Source organism: Patagioenas fasciata, chromosome 2 (genome assembly GCF_037038585.1).
Source record: "Patagioenas fasciata isolate bPatFas1 chromosome 2, bPatFas1.hap1, whole genome shotgun sequence".
In the NCBI taxonomy this organism is placed as follows: domain Eukaryota; kingdom Metazoa; phylum Chordata; class Aves; order Columbiformes; family Columbidae; genus Patagioenas; species Patagioenas fasciata.
Window position 1 is genome coordinate 57,498,901 of NC_092521.1, and position 16,091 is coordinate 57,514,991.

The 16,091-nt window shown below is 37.9% G+C and overlaps 1 long non-coding RNA gene across 5 annotated transcripts in view; it reads right to left on the reverse strand.

Annotated features, from left to right (window-relative positions):
• Positions 1–1,686: 1,686 nt before the first annotated feature.
• The window catches only part of LOC136098581 (uncharacterized), a 55,260-nt gene continuing 40,855 nt past the window's right edge, over positions 1,687–16,091 (reverse strand). For 3 of the 5 annotated variants that reach the window (XR_011737472.1, XR_011737470.1, XR_011737468.1), the window contains one exon: positions 15,081–15,808. This is a non-coding gene — a long non-coding RNA (uncharacterized lncRNA). Of the gene's footprint in view, positions 5,493–12,776; positions 12,851–15,080; positions 15,809–16,091 lie in introns of those variants that run through there. The other 2 variants (XR_011737469.1, XR_011737471.1) reach the window with 2 other exon arrangements.

A 16,091-nucleotide genomic window follows, 5' to 3' on the forward strand; every position in this document is an offset into this window, starting at 1 on the left:
TTTATCATGCTTAATTTTTTTCTCTGCCAGATAACTGTCAAATCTGAGTGCTTCATAAAGAAGGAATATATGAGCAGTAGTTCTTTTGTGTCTTTGATAATCTGAAAACAAGTTTTCCTAACATGTGGCATTAGTTTTCTTTATATGACTTGGATCAGTCATAACCACACAACGTATTTAACTGTTCAAACCCAAGACAACTGGTATTTGCAGAAAGCTTTCACAAGTGCATCTGAGACATCACAATTTCCTTTATTTCCATTATCCACAGATTTTGTACCACGTGATCTTTGTCCTGAATCTAATGTCTCCAAAGCAACCTAGCAACAGTAACATTACTTTAGTGATGCAGTAATTACTAAACTAAGATTTTGGGAGCTTCTCTTCTGGGAAAATGTTGTTCTCAACTACTCACCAGCTAGGAAAGCCTTTTTGGGGACAGAACCAAAAGGGGATAGTGTTTTAGAGGCTACCTGTGGCATAAATATGAAAACTGACAAAGGAAAGGAGTGTGATACTGGCTGACATAGAAGAGGACAATGTGAAGGGATATCTCGTTTTTGAAAATGACGATAGCTGTCCATGTTCTTGCTCTGGTTGGTCTCTAGTATTTCTCAGGAGGCCTTTCCTTTAGCTTTGAACTAAGCATGAAATATGCAGGAATAAATTATATTTTCCTTTGGATGAGAATCTTATAACAGTTAATAGAAGGAAAATGCAGAAGGGAGAGGACAGGTGAAATTTCTGTCTCTAAAAGATAATCGATCTTCAGGAGAAGAGTCATTGTGAGCATCGAGGAGTGAAGATAATATAACTAATGGCAAGAAAGTAAATAGTGTTGTGAATAGGAGCAGAATCTGGAAGAGAACTTATGTTTAAGGAGTTAAGGTTGTAGCTGTTATAAGTCATAAAATGCTGATGAACAAGGTCACTCTACTCCTATGTGTAAAAGGTAATGAAGGTTTCCTGCATCTTTTACTTCTGCAGCCATACTTAAAAAAAATCTAATGACTGTCTTGGAAGTAAATACAGAAAAAACATTTCAAAGTTAAATGTTAATTTTAATGCAACATGGAACAGACAATCTGGATGCTGGATTTCTCTCCTGCTTCGTTAAATCCAGTTATGTCTTAAATATTCTTCTATAGTGTTTCTTTCTCTGAACCTTAATAGTGTTTGACTGTAATTATTATCAAGTATATTTTATGGAATTGTGTTGATTTTTTATCAACAATAAGAGAAACCAGTATGTCTGCCAAACTTCTGGGTAAAATAGCCTGAGATCCGAAGACAGAAATATTTCTGTCACTCCCATTTTCCCTGTCAAGCTAGAGGACTGTGTTTGGTGTCAGATGAAAGACTTAAAACACACAGAATTGGATTCCTAGATTAACTGTTTCAGTCGTTAATTAGATTTCACTGGAATATTCCTCCTGTCCCTCATTTTTTGCTTAATAACAGCTTCAAACTTTTGAATATTACTTCTTGTTTTGCACAATACTTCCTACCCTAATGACTTTTAAGGACAATGATCAAGTTCCCTCTAATCTTCCTTTGTTTATCCACAATATACTTGAATGTCTAATCCAAAGGCAAGTTCCTAAAGATCTAAATCAATCTTGCAACTTTTTTCTATAACTTCTTGATTTTGTTGAAATTGTTAAAATGAAGACAGGAGACTGTAACTGAATATCCTATTGATGATCTTTATTGTGTCCTCTACATTACATCCAAGAAGTATACATAAGGTATCCATACATGTTGTGCTTGATCAACCAAGACTTTGAATCTTGTTTGAATGTCAGCACTACAAAATATTAAAATTAAACATACACTTAATCATGTAATTATTCAAACCATACTCCCAGTTTCCAGTAGTTGCTATTAAATGACTTTAAAATTAACCATGAATTTAGAACCTACTTGTTTCTGTGGTCATGGAAATTTGCAATAGATAACTGAGATTCAAATGGAGTACTGAAATTCATCTTTGCTTTGGTTTTAGTTCAGCTGCATTTAAGTATCTGGTGTATGGTTATTTATGCTAAGATTATATTTCAAGTCCAAAATTTAATCCCTTTTAAAAATCAAGTCTGTTCTAATAATGGCATAGAAAAGGATGAAATTGAGTAACTAATGCTATCCTTCCTCATTTTGTGGGATTCTAAAAAAATAGAAGAATGACACTTATTTTATAATACTTGCAGGTCGCAGTATGACACCAAGAACTGTAATTAGAAAGAGGTGGTGTAGAAGTCATGTTGATTTGAGTGGACCGTACTCATTTGGAAGAATAAAATATGTTATAGAAAAAAGGAATCCAGGAAAGCACTATAGGAACTTATTAAGGGAAAATTGCTAGAGGGGTTTAAATAATGAGGAGAGTCAAAATCCTGTGCTAGTACAGTGCATGGTCTTGTTACACTTTGTCTTTCAGCTTATTTGGAAACCAATGATTATACTTTCTGGAAATGGATCAATCACCCCCAAGGCAACCTATTGTACATGAAGGAAACCACTCAGTGAGCAGATGCAGTAGGAATATACACTACCCTTTTCTATGCTAATCATTTTAATTGGACTATATATTTTTCTCAATATTGCATTTTGCCTCAGACTTCCCATTGCATTTACGTTTTATTCATTATTTCTCAAACATCATTAGAAGGGAGAAATTTTTTGAAGATGTGATTAGGCATAATTTCAGACATAAAATGTCCATTTTGTTTTCATAAGGATTGTAAGTAGGTCAGCTCTGTAAACCAGCAAGCTTGGCAAAAGAAACTTTGCTATGGCTAGGCTATGTTTTCCTTAGTCCCTAAAATATCAGGATCCCATCTGCACAGATTAAAATGCTGAACTGGAGCTGATGAGTTGGGAGTGCTCCATGTTGTTTGTTAATGTCTTTGGTGTTTCAGTAAGGAACCCATGGGCTGTGGGGTAAGAAGTGGATACGGTAATGGAAAAAGCCCTAATATTTCCTTGGTCATGGCTATCACCTTAAGGTAATCAATTACAGCTCTGAGCTAATTAACACTGAAGAATTTCAATACATTTTCAGTGGGAGTTGGCGAAACCCTTTGCCCTCTTCAGCTTGTGAATGATCCCATTTAGGATTTGGACCTCTAGATCATTACACATTGCAGTTAGACAACTCAGTTGTATACAACTAACAGAAGTATGGTAAATTCCTTTAATCTTTCCTCACAATTGGATTCTCATTAGGAAATGACACTGTATTTGATTTAACTGAAAATAATATTTTGATGTGCCTGTGGTGAGAACAGTAATTGTATAAAATTGGCCCTTTTTGTTTAACAGCCCTGTGGTTCTGTGCTGTATCTTGTAATGCCGAAACAGTGTTATTGAAAGTCTCTGTATTGCTGGTTTTCTTGCTCTGCCTACATTATCTCTTTATGCTGAAAAGATAAATAATGAAAAACTGTATCTAAATTTTAAGCAGATTATGCATTTCTTCAGATCTGTTGAAATTCAGATGGAGCCTTCTAATTCACATAAATTGCGTCGATTAAAACACTTAGAAGGATCACAAATCATTAGCTACATGCACCAGACTACTCAAAATATTTCTAAGTAATGCAGATCAGCTCATCTTTAGTCATAATGTCAAGAAAAATACCAAAACTGATATACTGCAAACAATTCTTACAAAAATTTCTCGCATTATAAATCACATCTAGTCTACAATAAAATCATTAACCACTGTTCTCTTGCTCTACTCTGAAGTGTAAATCACGCATAATGCTGACTTACTTTAAGTCAGTTTGCATATAAAGCGGAAAAAAAGATTTAGTGAAAGTCTATCGAGAATGAAAATAAACTCCTAGCTATATCATTACTCATTTGATAGAATGCGTGTATGTTGCAAGACTACATAAAATGTACAGCCAAGGAGACAGATCTATCTAGGAATGACTTCTTGTGATCTGCTTCTTATTTTATATACATACTAGAATATAAGCTTTGCACAACTTCTAAATTTAAGATAATCTTGAAAGTATGCATTTCTTCACAAGAAATAAAACATAACTGTCTTTTAGCCTGACAATGTTGACTTAAGAATATGGAATATTAGTTTCAGTAAGAATGCATTGGTTTCATTGTAAAACAAGGTTTCTTTAGTATCAGCCCTAAAGAAATGCATTGGCTTCAGCTAAAACGTATTGCCATGCTTTCACTAAAACATACAGACATTATAGAACTGTATATTGGTTTGAGTAAAAATGTATTCTTTCAAATGGATTCATGAGGTTTTCAGTAAGAATGTATTGATTTCATTAAAATGTGCTGCTTGAGATAAACAAAAATTCAGTTAAAACACATTGGTTTCTGTTAAAGTTCATTGACTGAAATGAAGAACATTACACACTGGTTTTGGTCAGACGTAGGGTTTTTTAAACAGTGAGTAGAGAAATACATATCAGTAATTGTGAAAGTAATTGAGAACAAAGCCTATTCTGTAACATCTAAAGATATAAAAATGCTAAATAAATTTGATTTTTATATCTCGATCGCATTTGTGTCTGTTGCTAAGCAGAGAGACAAATATTCATACATAGATAGTATGACATTCTTCATTCTAATGAATACCCTCCTAATCAGGTGTGGGATGTAGGCTGTAAAGTTTTTTAACCTGTTTAGTAATCATCTATTTTCACACAACCAGTTTTTCACCATTTTGCTTTAAATCAAGTTCAACATTTTCCTACTTCATTGACAACAGGCTCTTTCTGCCTTTTCAGCATTGCTAGGCATTCAATGACAATGACATTTATATGTATTAGGAAGCTCTCCTATTGCCAGTCTACTAAATTAGTAACAATATATTTGATTGCCGTGACATTTTTTCTGAGAAGGGTAGTATTTTTCAATATTTTTAGTAACTTTACGTTTTGCTTCCACCCATTTTATACAGAAATGATCTCACTGACTCCATGAAACTATGAAATATGCCTGAATGTAACTAAACAATCGTTGTTTCATGGAGGACACTGCTGTCGAGCTTTGGAGCATTTTCCTTTCCCTACACTGATGTAGAATTTACATGCAAAATGTGTATAGACATACTTGAAGTATAAATAATATGAATAAAGGTTCAGCTACATAAAATTACTTCTCTAAGTCAACAGAAGACAGAAGGAAAGACCACACTGGGTTGAAGAACTAGTCTATCTTGTATGAGTCCTGTCTTCGGCAGCAGGCAGTGACAAATGCCTGGACATTTTTAGAACAGCCTCCAAGAAGTCATACATAAGACACCTTCTGAGAGGATAACAATGCTCTTTTTTTGATGTTTCTTTGTGGATTTCCCCCCATCACTCTGGACAAATTCTGCAGTAAAAACTGCCTTCACAGCATCCAGTGACAAGGAGCTTCACAGCTGATCTCCACCCATGCAAAGAAGTCTTCTTTTGGGATGCTGTCTTGAACTTGCTTCTTGTTGTTTGCATTTGTTGCTCCTGTGTCTTGTACTGGAAAAGATGTTGAATAACTATTATCTTTTCTCCTTTCTACCCACAGTGTTGCAGATCCCTGCCACATATGGCTTTAGCTGTTCCTTTTCTAGGAAGAAGAGACATTTTTTTTCCAGGCATTTCTCATGTGAAATCTGATTCATACCTCTGATTTTACCTGTTGCTCTGCATTTTTTGGTTCTGCTACATAATTTTTAGTGATGTGAGGACCAGAACTGCACATTGCACTCAAAATACATTGGCACCGTAGGATTATCTAACATCTTAGCAATTTTTTCTAACGAAAACCCGATCTCATGCCTCTTGAGAAGAGATGAACCATCCTCTCAGTTTTAAAAATGTAGTTTATTTTCAAATCTTTTCTCACACTGCTTCATGACACTGTAATACTACTGCAAACATTTAGATTTTAGATATCTCTTCTCATGTATCATGCTGTGGTAAAAATGTTCTGGCTGCCTAACTGAAAGATAATAGCTTTTGTCCAGTTCAAATCCACTGCAGTAATAAGGTGGAACTGATTGTTTCAGAAGTCAGTAAAGTTTATCAACACTTTCATGCATTGCTTTCATGTCAAGGGTCAGCAACTCACTTTGTAATTTATTTTCTGAGTATTTTGCCAGCTTTCTCAAAATAATAAGTCCATACTTGCTGCTCTTGATTTCTAGTATGCTGGTTCAGTACAAAGCTTTTGGAGACTGGGAAGTACAATATATGACTTGTAAGAGGAAAACACTATACATGCGGATGATGCCAGAAAAGATTTCCCATGTGATGGATCACGTGGGATCTGTGAAGACAGACTGAATTGACTAAATTGACCAAATGAACATTATTAGCAGCAGAGCAAAACCAGTACCAGGAAAGGGCAGTGCTGAAGGGCATAATTTCAAGCTTGGTTTCTGACTGTTGCTGGACATCTTGCTTGCTATGTCATCAGTTATGAAGGGATCAGCCCAGGGATAAGCAATTCACATTGCAAATTGCACAAAAGCTTGACTGGTGCCAGTGTTGACCTGTACAAATCTATGCTCCAGTCTCCTCATGATTATTTTAATCAATTGATAAAATATATCTAGAATAATAGAATCATATAATGGTTTGGGTTGGAAGTGGTCTTAAAGATCATCTAGTTCCAACACCCCTGCTGTGGGCAGGGGCATCTTCTACTGGACCAGATTTCTCAAAGTCCCATCTAGCCTGACCTTGAACACTCCCAGGGATGGGGCATCCACAGTTTCTCTGGGTAGCCTGTTCCAGTGCCTCATCATCCTCATGGTGAAGAATTTCTTCCTTATTTCTAATCTAAAACTACCACTTTTCAGTGTAAAACTGTTACCCCTTGTCCTGTTACTACAGGCCCTTGTAAAAAGTCCATCTCCAGCTTTTTTGTAGAGCCCCTTTAGGTACTGGAAGGCTGCTACAAGGTCTCCCTGAAGCCTCTTCTGCCCCAGGCCAAACAACCTCAACTCTCTCAGTCAGTTCTCTAGGAGATATGCTCCAACTCTCTGAGCATTTTCATGGCCCTCCTCTGGACCTGCTCTGACAGGTCCATGTCCTTCTTACATTGTGGGCCCAAGAGCTGGAGGCAGTGTTCCAGGCGGGATCTCATGAGATCAGAGCAGAAGGGGAGATTCACCTCCTTTGATCTGCTGATCATGCTAGACTTTTGAAGCAGCCTGAGATATGGCTGGCTCTCTGGGCTTTGAGCACACATTGCTGGGTCATGTTGAACTTCTCATCAACCAAATCCCTCTACTCAGGGCTGCTCTCAATGCATTTTCTCCCAGCCCATATTTGTGTTTGGGATTGCCCTTACCCATGTACAAGACCTTCCCCTTGGCTTTGTTGAATTACTAAAGCACTGACTGAGAGCAACTTTTCATTTCTGAAAGTGTTGCAGGTAACTGCTTTCAAGTATATTTCCAATTCTAGATTGAATGAGAGTACACTTACACCAAAACTTTGCTGTTTTCCTAAGAACTTCATGTCCTTAGATATTTTTTGCGCTACTTCTTATTTTTGAAGGGTATATGACACCAAATCAGCATGCAGATCTCCAAAACTGTTTGCATGGCAGGTGTTCATATAATTAGTGTAGCAGTGTCAATACCTGATACTATTATTCTGTACACATCTTTGAAGCTATTTTATTGAGGTGAAATTATTAGCAACTGCAAAATGGTGCTCTACAAAACAATGGAAACATTGGCTTCTAAAATAAGTTCAGATAAAACAAATTGTAATCAAATTAAATTTGATCTGCACAAAATTTTAAGCTCCATGCTTTGAGACCCTATTTGTATGTTGTTACTTTACTGAGAAACTTCACAGTTCTGTTTTTGTTGATAGGATCCGAAGAAAACACAACTTCAAGGATATGACTGGAAATTAAGAGTAAAATTTTGAAACCAAGACAATAACCTCTTGCACATGATTTTATGAATGTCCTTCAGCAAGTAGACATAGTTACTGGACAAGTGGAAGCATGGGAACTACTTAAAATATCAAGTTCATCCAGTCCTACAATTGTTTGTAAACATGAACGAGTTTGACAGTTTTTAATTAGTTGTGCAGTCTCCTAGAAGAAAAAAACAGGAGATCTAAACAGCTGGTGGGCAGCTCAGTGGGATGTAGATTTTATAAACTATGACATACAAAGAAAAGTTAGAAAATGAAATATAGCAATATACTCTTTCATTGAACAGTGCTTTCAGTGCCCCAGCACAATGGCATTATAGAAACAGGGAGATTCAATAATAATCTTTAAAGGGTTGGGGAAAAGGGGTCCTTCAAAGAGAATAAAAGATTAAACACATGTAATAATTGAATAAGAGAAGCTGGAAAAATTGTGGAAATTTAGAAAAGTAGGAAACACGTTAGGGGTAGCCAGTCATGTATTTTGCGTACCTTCTCGCTAACAATAAAATATACACTTGAACAAATTTTTTTTTTTTAGAGCTCATTCTGGAAAAGGTACTTACTGAAGCCCAGTTGATCTTGTTAAATTCTGTGCCCTAAGATGTGCTGAAAGAAATAGCACTGCATGACTCAAATCTTAGGTACCAGTGGCAGAATGCAAACCCCCCTCCCTCCCCCCCGCCTCCTTCAGTGTGGAGGGAGTAGGCATATCTCCCTCTCTCTGCTACTTGAAGCTAACAGCTTCTTTTTGAGCCGCTGGGCACCTGTGACCAGTGTGGGGGATATTTGGAGGCTTCAGGGGCACCCCACACACGGTGTGGGGGTGCAGAGAAGCTTCTAGATTGCCTACAGTCAGGTCTGATCAGCCAGTATAAAAACGGGACTCTCGTCGAGACTGGGCCCATTGTCGCCGATCTCTCGGAGCTGCGAGCTGAAGATGCTGCCGCCGAGACCCCCGCTCCCCGGGATGGAGACCCCGCTTGCCTTGCCGCCACGTGTGTGAATAAAACCCCTTACAGGATTGCGAGTATATTTATCCTTTCCGTGCACATACGCACGTGTAACTTCCCGTGCTTAATACAAGCACGTATAAAATTATTTCCTCGCACAATCGCAAGTGTAACTTTATTCCGTGCACATTTGCACGCGTACTTTAAATTATTTCCTCGCACAATCGCGAGTGTAACTTTATTTCCTCGCACAATTGCGAGTATATTATACATTTATCCTCGCAGAATCGCGAGTGTATTTTCCTCCCGTGCTTCCACATAAGCACGTGTAGTATTCCGTGCACATTCACACATACAAGTAAATTAACCCTCGCAGAATTGCTAGTGTATTATAAATTTACCCTCGTGGAATCACGAGCATATGCTTTACCTTTATCTCTTTAAGAATAATCCCGCACCGTGTTCAGGCAAGTGTGTACTCCTCTGGGACTCGGGGATGGTTCCGGCATTGTTTTGGGTGAAGCCACGTGCATGCACTCTGTGGATCGCCTGTTGTACTAGTTGCTGCCCCTTAATAATTTTCCTCAACTGATACCCGAACCTATATTTAAGTCACTTTTGGAGTGCTAAAACCCTGTTTCTCACTGGTTTAATAAAAGTTGTTTTGGACCCTGTTGTCCCTTAAATTAGTCTCGGGGTGCCTCCGTGATAGTACCAATAGAGCAACCATGGATATAAATTTCCATTTTATATGCAAGGCTATAAACACGGGAGGCTTCCTGTCCCATGATCTGGGACCAACTACATAACGTGCTGAAGAAGAGGGTTTCCTCTCATGACACAGACTCTCATGATGGGTCAACTGCACAAAATGTCTGGACCCTCTTGCTCTCCCTCTGTGTGAATCTTTCATATGACTGCTGTTGTGCACAAAGACACTGCAGGAGAATTTTATAGATCAAGACCAGTACAGAATTTCCCTGTCTTGCTAATTCTTATTAAAGAAATACAAGAGCATACAGACGTAAAAGAGCTTTACTATCAGTTGCTAAAATATTCCTCAGAGATGCAACTTCCGTGTGCAGAACCCCACAGCAGAGAAGAAAAACCGACTGGAACTTCACAGAGACAATGTGTCTTCAGCCTTGGAAAAAACATGAAGTCCAATTGAGGGGCACTAGGACCACAATCAAGCAAGGCCTTAATTGTATAGTACAGTCATTGATGTATGGGAAAAATGATCACATGTGCCAGAAAAAAATTTTGCGTTCTAATGGCAGATAGTGAAAGAAGAAAAGTGTGATAGAAAATTGAATAACAACAATAAAAAACCCCCATAATAAATATTATAAAAGTTACAAAGACTTAAAAATAGACCCAAAAGCCCTCTATAAAGTGAGGAGGTGCAGTAAAGAGAGATTTTATTTCTTTATTGAATGATCACAGATTCTTTCTGTTTAGTGAGAGCACTCAGATTTTTCCCTGGCTACATTTGAACTTTTCCTTATCCGGAGTCTTTGGACAGCTTTTATCTAAAGAAGTAAAACAGAATAACCCTTCTCCTGCTGAGGAGATTCCTCTACTGCAGTGAAATCATTAACCATAATGCACTGTTACTCATTTCACACTTGGATGTCTTAAACAGAGGATGAGTTAAATAATATTTCCACATCAACTTCTCCTGATATTTACATTTCAGTGGTGCAAAAATATGAAGACTGAATATATTTGCAGTCTCTGTTATCCACAGACTGAATGACATGTATTTACATTAGAAAAAAAAATAACCTGGATTACAGTTCCACTCTCTTAAATGTCTCTTCCACAAGCCCTTAGACAGCATTTCAAATTCTAGCAATTCATCTGAAAGAACAATTGCTTACTTGGATAAACTCTAGTATCTAGGTGAAAACAGCATAAACTGAATGCCAGATAGTATTTATTGGAAAGTAAACCTTTTTTTATTCCCCACTGAAAAGGAAGATGTTTTACTATTTTAAATTAAAAAGTTTGTTTGGTGATTGGTGCTTCTCATGATAAAGTAAATCATATTATATATGGTATGATTTTTCATCCAAAACACTACTCTCATATTAAGAACATCACATTTTAGTAAAGCTTTTGATACTGTCTCTCACAGTATCCTTTTGAACAAAATGTCCAGCATACAGCTGGACATGTACAAAATATGATGACTGAACAACTGTTAGAATAGTCAGGTTCAAAGAGTTGTGGTAAATTGGGTAACATCTGGCTGGTGGCCAGTCACTAGTGGTGTTCTACAGGGCTGAATTTGATGACCGATTCACTTCCGTGTTTTTATCAGTGACCTGGACACAGGAATTGGGTGCACACTAAGCAAGTTTGCCAATGATAATAAATTAGGAGGACCCATTGACTTCCTAGAGAGCAGAAGGGCTTTAGAGAGAGACCTTGATAGACAGGAGCACCTGGCAATCACACACCATATGAAATTTAACAAGGACAAATGCTGGATTCTGCACTTGGGATGGTGAAATTTGATAGATGTACGTATGGATTGGTATACAAAAGGGTGGAGTGCAACCCTGCAGAAACACTTCAATAGGAGAAAACTGTGTGCCCTGGCAGCCAAAAGGACCAACCTTATCCTGGGGTGCATTAAGCACAGTATAACTAACTGGACAAAAGAAGGGATTGTCCCACTATACTTAGCATTGATGCAGCCTCACTTCAAGTGCTGTGTGCCTTTTAGGGCTCCACAATATAAGAATGATATGGAAATATCAGAATATGTCCAAAGGAGGGCAAGAAAGATGATGGACTAAAGTGCAAGACTTATTAGGAGTGGTTGAAGATATTTGGCTTCTTCAGCTTAGAAAAAGAAGACTGAGAGGTAACCTTGCTGCTGTCTACAACTGCTGCATGAAGAAGAGCAGAGAGGGAGGTGCTGGGGGTACTGGTGAATAAGTTGCTTGTAAGCTGGCAGTGTATGCTTGCAGCCCAGAAAGGTGACTGTATCGTGGACCACAAAAAAACAGAAGTATGACCAGTAGGTCAAGGGAGGTGACTCTGCTCTGCTCTGGAGAAACCTCACCTGGAGTTCTGTATCTGGCTCTGGAACCCTCAGTACAGGAAAGACCTGGACCTGTTGAAGAGAGGCCAGAGGAGGCCACCAAGATGATCAGAGGGCTGGAACACCTCTCCTCTGAGATGGAGGGGTGGCAGATGCCTCATCTCTGGAGTCATTCAAGATCAGGTTGGATGGGGCTCTGAGCAACCTCACCTAGTTGAAGACGTCCCTGCTCATTGCAGAGGATTTGACTTGATGACTTTTAAAGGTCCCTTCCAACCCAAACTATTATACAATTCTATGATTCTATGATATCTCTGGTGTGTGCTGATAGAACGTGAGGGGATGGCTTTAAGTTGAGTCAGGGGAAGTTCAGTTTGGATATTAGGAAAAAGTCCTTCACTAATAGCATGGGTAAGCACTGGAACAAATGGTCATAGCCCCAGGCCTGTCAGTTCTCAACAAGTGTTTGGATAATGTTCTTAGATACATGGTTTAACTTCTAGGTTGCCCTGTATGAAATTGGGAGCTGGACTTGATGATCCTCATGGGTCTCTTCCAGCTCAAAATAGTCTGTGGTTCTTTGATTCTGGCTTAGCTGGAAATCAATAGTCCACTGCATATGGATCTTCTTCCTTCAAGCATATAATTATAATTCAGATTTACAAAAATCTCTGAAAACATTTGCAGCCTCATTTATCTTTCTCCATACACCTGTTCACCTTTGGATGTGAATAAACACACAGATTCATCCACGATTTTATATTTTGAAGAGAGATCACAGTAGTGAGATGATGCATAATGTCTCAAAAGGATTGATTTTCTCAAATATTGAATAACTGCTCTTAGAATATGTACCTTATCTTGTGAAGAATGTCATGCTGGGTAGCCAAAAATATTCACTCTTCTATTAGTGTCAAAGAGTCACATTTCTGTGTTGCATTGAAGAACAAATAAAATAGGAAAGAAAAAAGTCTAGCATTAGATGTTTATTTCTCTTACGTTTTTAAAAATCATAAGTACTCCTTTTCATATGCATTTAATTTCATAATATGGGAATTTTTCTTAAAAGTGATAAAAAATCATGGTAAAATGGTTTAGCTGCAACCTGCCATATAAGTACTTTATGAACATTTTTCTGATCATTTCTTAACAAGTCTTTCATTTTACACCAAATAACGTCTAGTAGACTTAATGAAGCAAATTCTTCATGGGCATTAGAAGGGGATAGCAAGGACATTTATTCTTCTTACTGTTATATGAATGCATAAAATTGAGTCTCTGCTCAGCTGCTGTTTTTATGGTTAGAGTGGACATGAAGAAGCGGAACAGAGGCTTAAAAGCACAGCTGTGCTTTCTGCACTGTGTGCTGTCCACTGACCTGTGTTGACTCCTGATGTATATCATGCAGCTCTAGGGCCACCCTGCTTTATGATTTGGTCTCAAAGTTGCTCTGATGGGTTTGGGAAAGACAGAATGCGTTTAATGCATTCTGCACCTTTTAATATCTGTTCTGGTCTAGGTAGTGTACAGATCTCAACTGTGGGGAAATCTTCACCAGTAGTCACCTCAGAACAACAGGTTGGGGCCCAGGTCAAAAGTTTCAGTAGCATTCAGTAATTCTGAACTAAAATATTATGGAAGAACATGTCTAGAATTTTTAATGTAGGGATTATTTTTTCAATAAGAAATAAAAGCACAGCAATAATGAGGCAAAAAAATCCCATAAACCCCTGCAATGGACTATGCTGCTGACTTTACACTAACATATGCTGACTTTACACTAAGATACAAAGTGTATTAAAATATTAATGTGGCATTAGGTGATACAAATAACAGGTCATGTTGGAAAAAGATTAAAGAGATTACAGGGCATGTCTATAGAACTCTTTGGCTGAATAGCTGTGGTAGTAATTTAAAAGCCTTAACTGTGAAGTACTGGCATGTATAGAAGGTTTATTTGTCCATTTTTATCTTAAGCACGTGTCACGGAGGCACCCCAGAAGTCAATTTAGACAGGTGATAGGCTCCAGACTTTATTCTAACCAGAACTGTTTAGAGGAGAACCAACTAGATAGAAATGGGGTTTATCCAAAATTATTCAGCGCTCTGGCAACAATTATTTCTCTTTTAAAAAGCTTAGTCAAGTAGGACATTATGATTCATTCCACATGCATTTTGCTAACAACAGAAACATAAATGCCTCAGAAATCCAAGGGAGTAGTTTCTTTGTTCTGCTGAAGTAGCACTGTCAAGATGCTGATAGCTGGATAAGTAAAATAAGATAATCAACAAATAATCTTGCTTGTGCTTCTTTTATAAGTTGCACTAAAACCTTTTGTGTAGGTGAATTTCTACTTCATTTTTAAGAACATTTATTGACAATAATTACTCTAAACCATTTTCAATTACCCATACCTTTCAAAAAGTCACTCCAGCATCTGTTTATTAATACTTTCTCAAATTTCCCCTCCTCAGTCTTGTCAAGAGAAACTGAACACTGCACTAAACGTTCCTCCCTGTCACTCAGAAGATGAACACGTGGGGTAGAAAAGCCCAGATACTGAATTGCGGTGACAACCAGTTGTACATTTCTGCCTCTGCACCTGGGTAGTCCTGCTCACCGATCTGGTGCTGCAATTTTGTTTCTCCCTTGCCTGCGCACGGTGCCACCAGCTTGAACTAACACAGCCAGTTGCCATGTGCAGCTCTGCTTTTGAATACATGGTGCACTAAGAAAATAAATGAAGTGACACTCTCAGCTTTTTGGTCTATATAACTCAGAATGTGAAACCACAGCCATATTGATGCATTCACCTATTATAACATTCAAGCTTTGCTGTCCCTCATCAGTCTCTGAACTATTTCCATGGCCATTCAAAAGGTTAAGAGCTGAGATAGATTCAGTGATTTAAAATACTTACTAAAATCCAGGAACTCTATTGAAACTGCTGTGCTGGCTAACTGCTATAAACGATCACAGTGTGCTCTACAAACATTTCTTATATTACAGTGGTAACCCAACAAGACTTAACAAGTCAAAAAATAATTAACACCCTTGCATTCTCCTGCCTGAAGGGTCAGTCTTTAAATCCCACAACAATATGTCTGTATGTAAACTGCATTAAGGAATAAGCTTTATGGAATTTAACAAATGTAGAATTAAGGCTGCATGGATGAGTTTATTTTAGTCTGTAAACACAGGAACATGAAATCCTTTCAAAGAATTGTACATTGTTTTTTTTGAATAAGACCCTATTTCAGCAGGGAATAAATGGGGGAGGTAACAGGCAGCTAAAATTGCAGGTTGGTTACCAAATTGCCTTCAGTGCAAAGGCTACTCTCTTCAGCACATCCCGAGACTTTTCTGAGACCTTCTCCGCAGCATATGCTTTTTGGTTGTCTTTTGGTTGCCTTTTGATACTGATAGGTGGTTACTCCTCTACTTTCTGTCTACATGGTCTTGATACAAAAGCGCAGCAGATCTCCAGTGCCAGTCAGGAAAAATAACTACAAAATGGGTTATTCTGCATGTTACCTTATGCATAATACTCAATTCAGCATACTGTTGTTTCCTGATTATTCTACTTAATTCCAATTGCTCGATATCTTCTTTAACATTGTCACTCCTTACCGTTCCTTCACTGTCCATATTCTGTATCTCTGTTTCGTTTTTCTTTTCGTCTGCCTTTTTACACTTCCTTGTCCATTAACCTTATAACAGCTTATTCCGGTATGTTTCACTAAGACTTGTCTTCAGAGAATAAGGGAGATAGTAACCAGACTATTCTTTCCTGCATTTGTGTTGCCCCTGGAAGCTGCAGAGGTTCATACGTCAGAGAAGCTCTGATCAGTTCTCATTGTCTTCAGGCAGGAAAATCTGAAGGGCCCTAAAAAAAAAAAAAATAGTCAGGTTAATCCCTAAGGGCCATAGGATGGAACTAACCTGAGGTAAACAAAATGTTCTAAAAATCTGTCATACTACTGAGTGCATAATAACTTTTCAGGTGATATTTTGCAGGACAATATGCATGTCTGAAGGAGTTCCATTGCTAGGCTCTCCAAGTCCACAACCTAAATGTGGAGGTGCTGGCACTTCTCTCTTTTTTTTTTTTTTAATATGAGTAGAACATATTTTGCTTGTGATTCGTTCTGAGAAATAGCCAAGTTGTT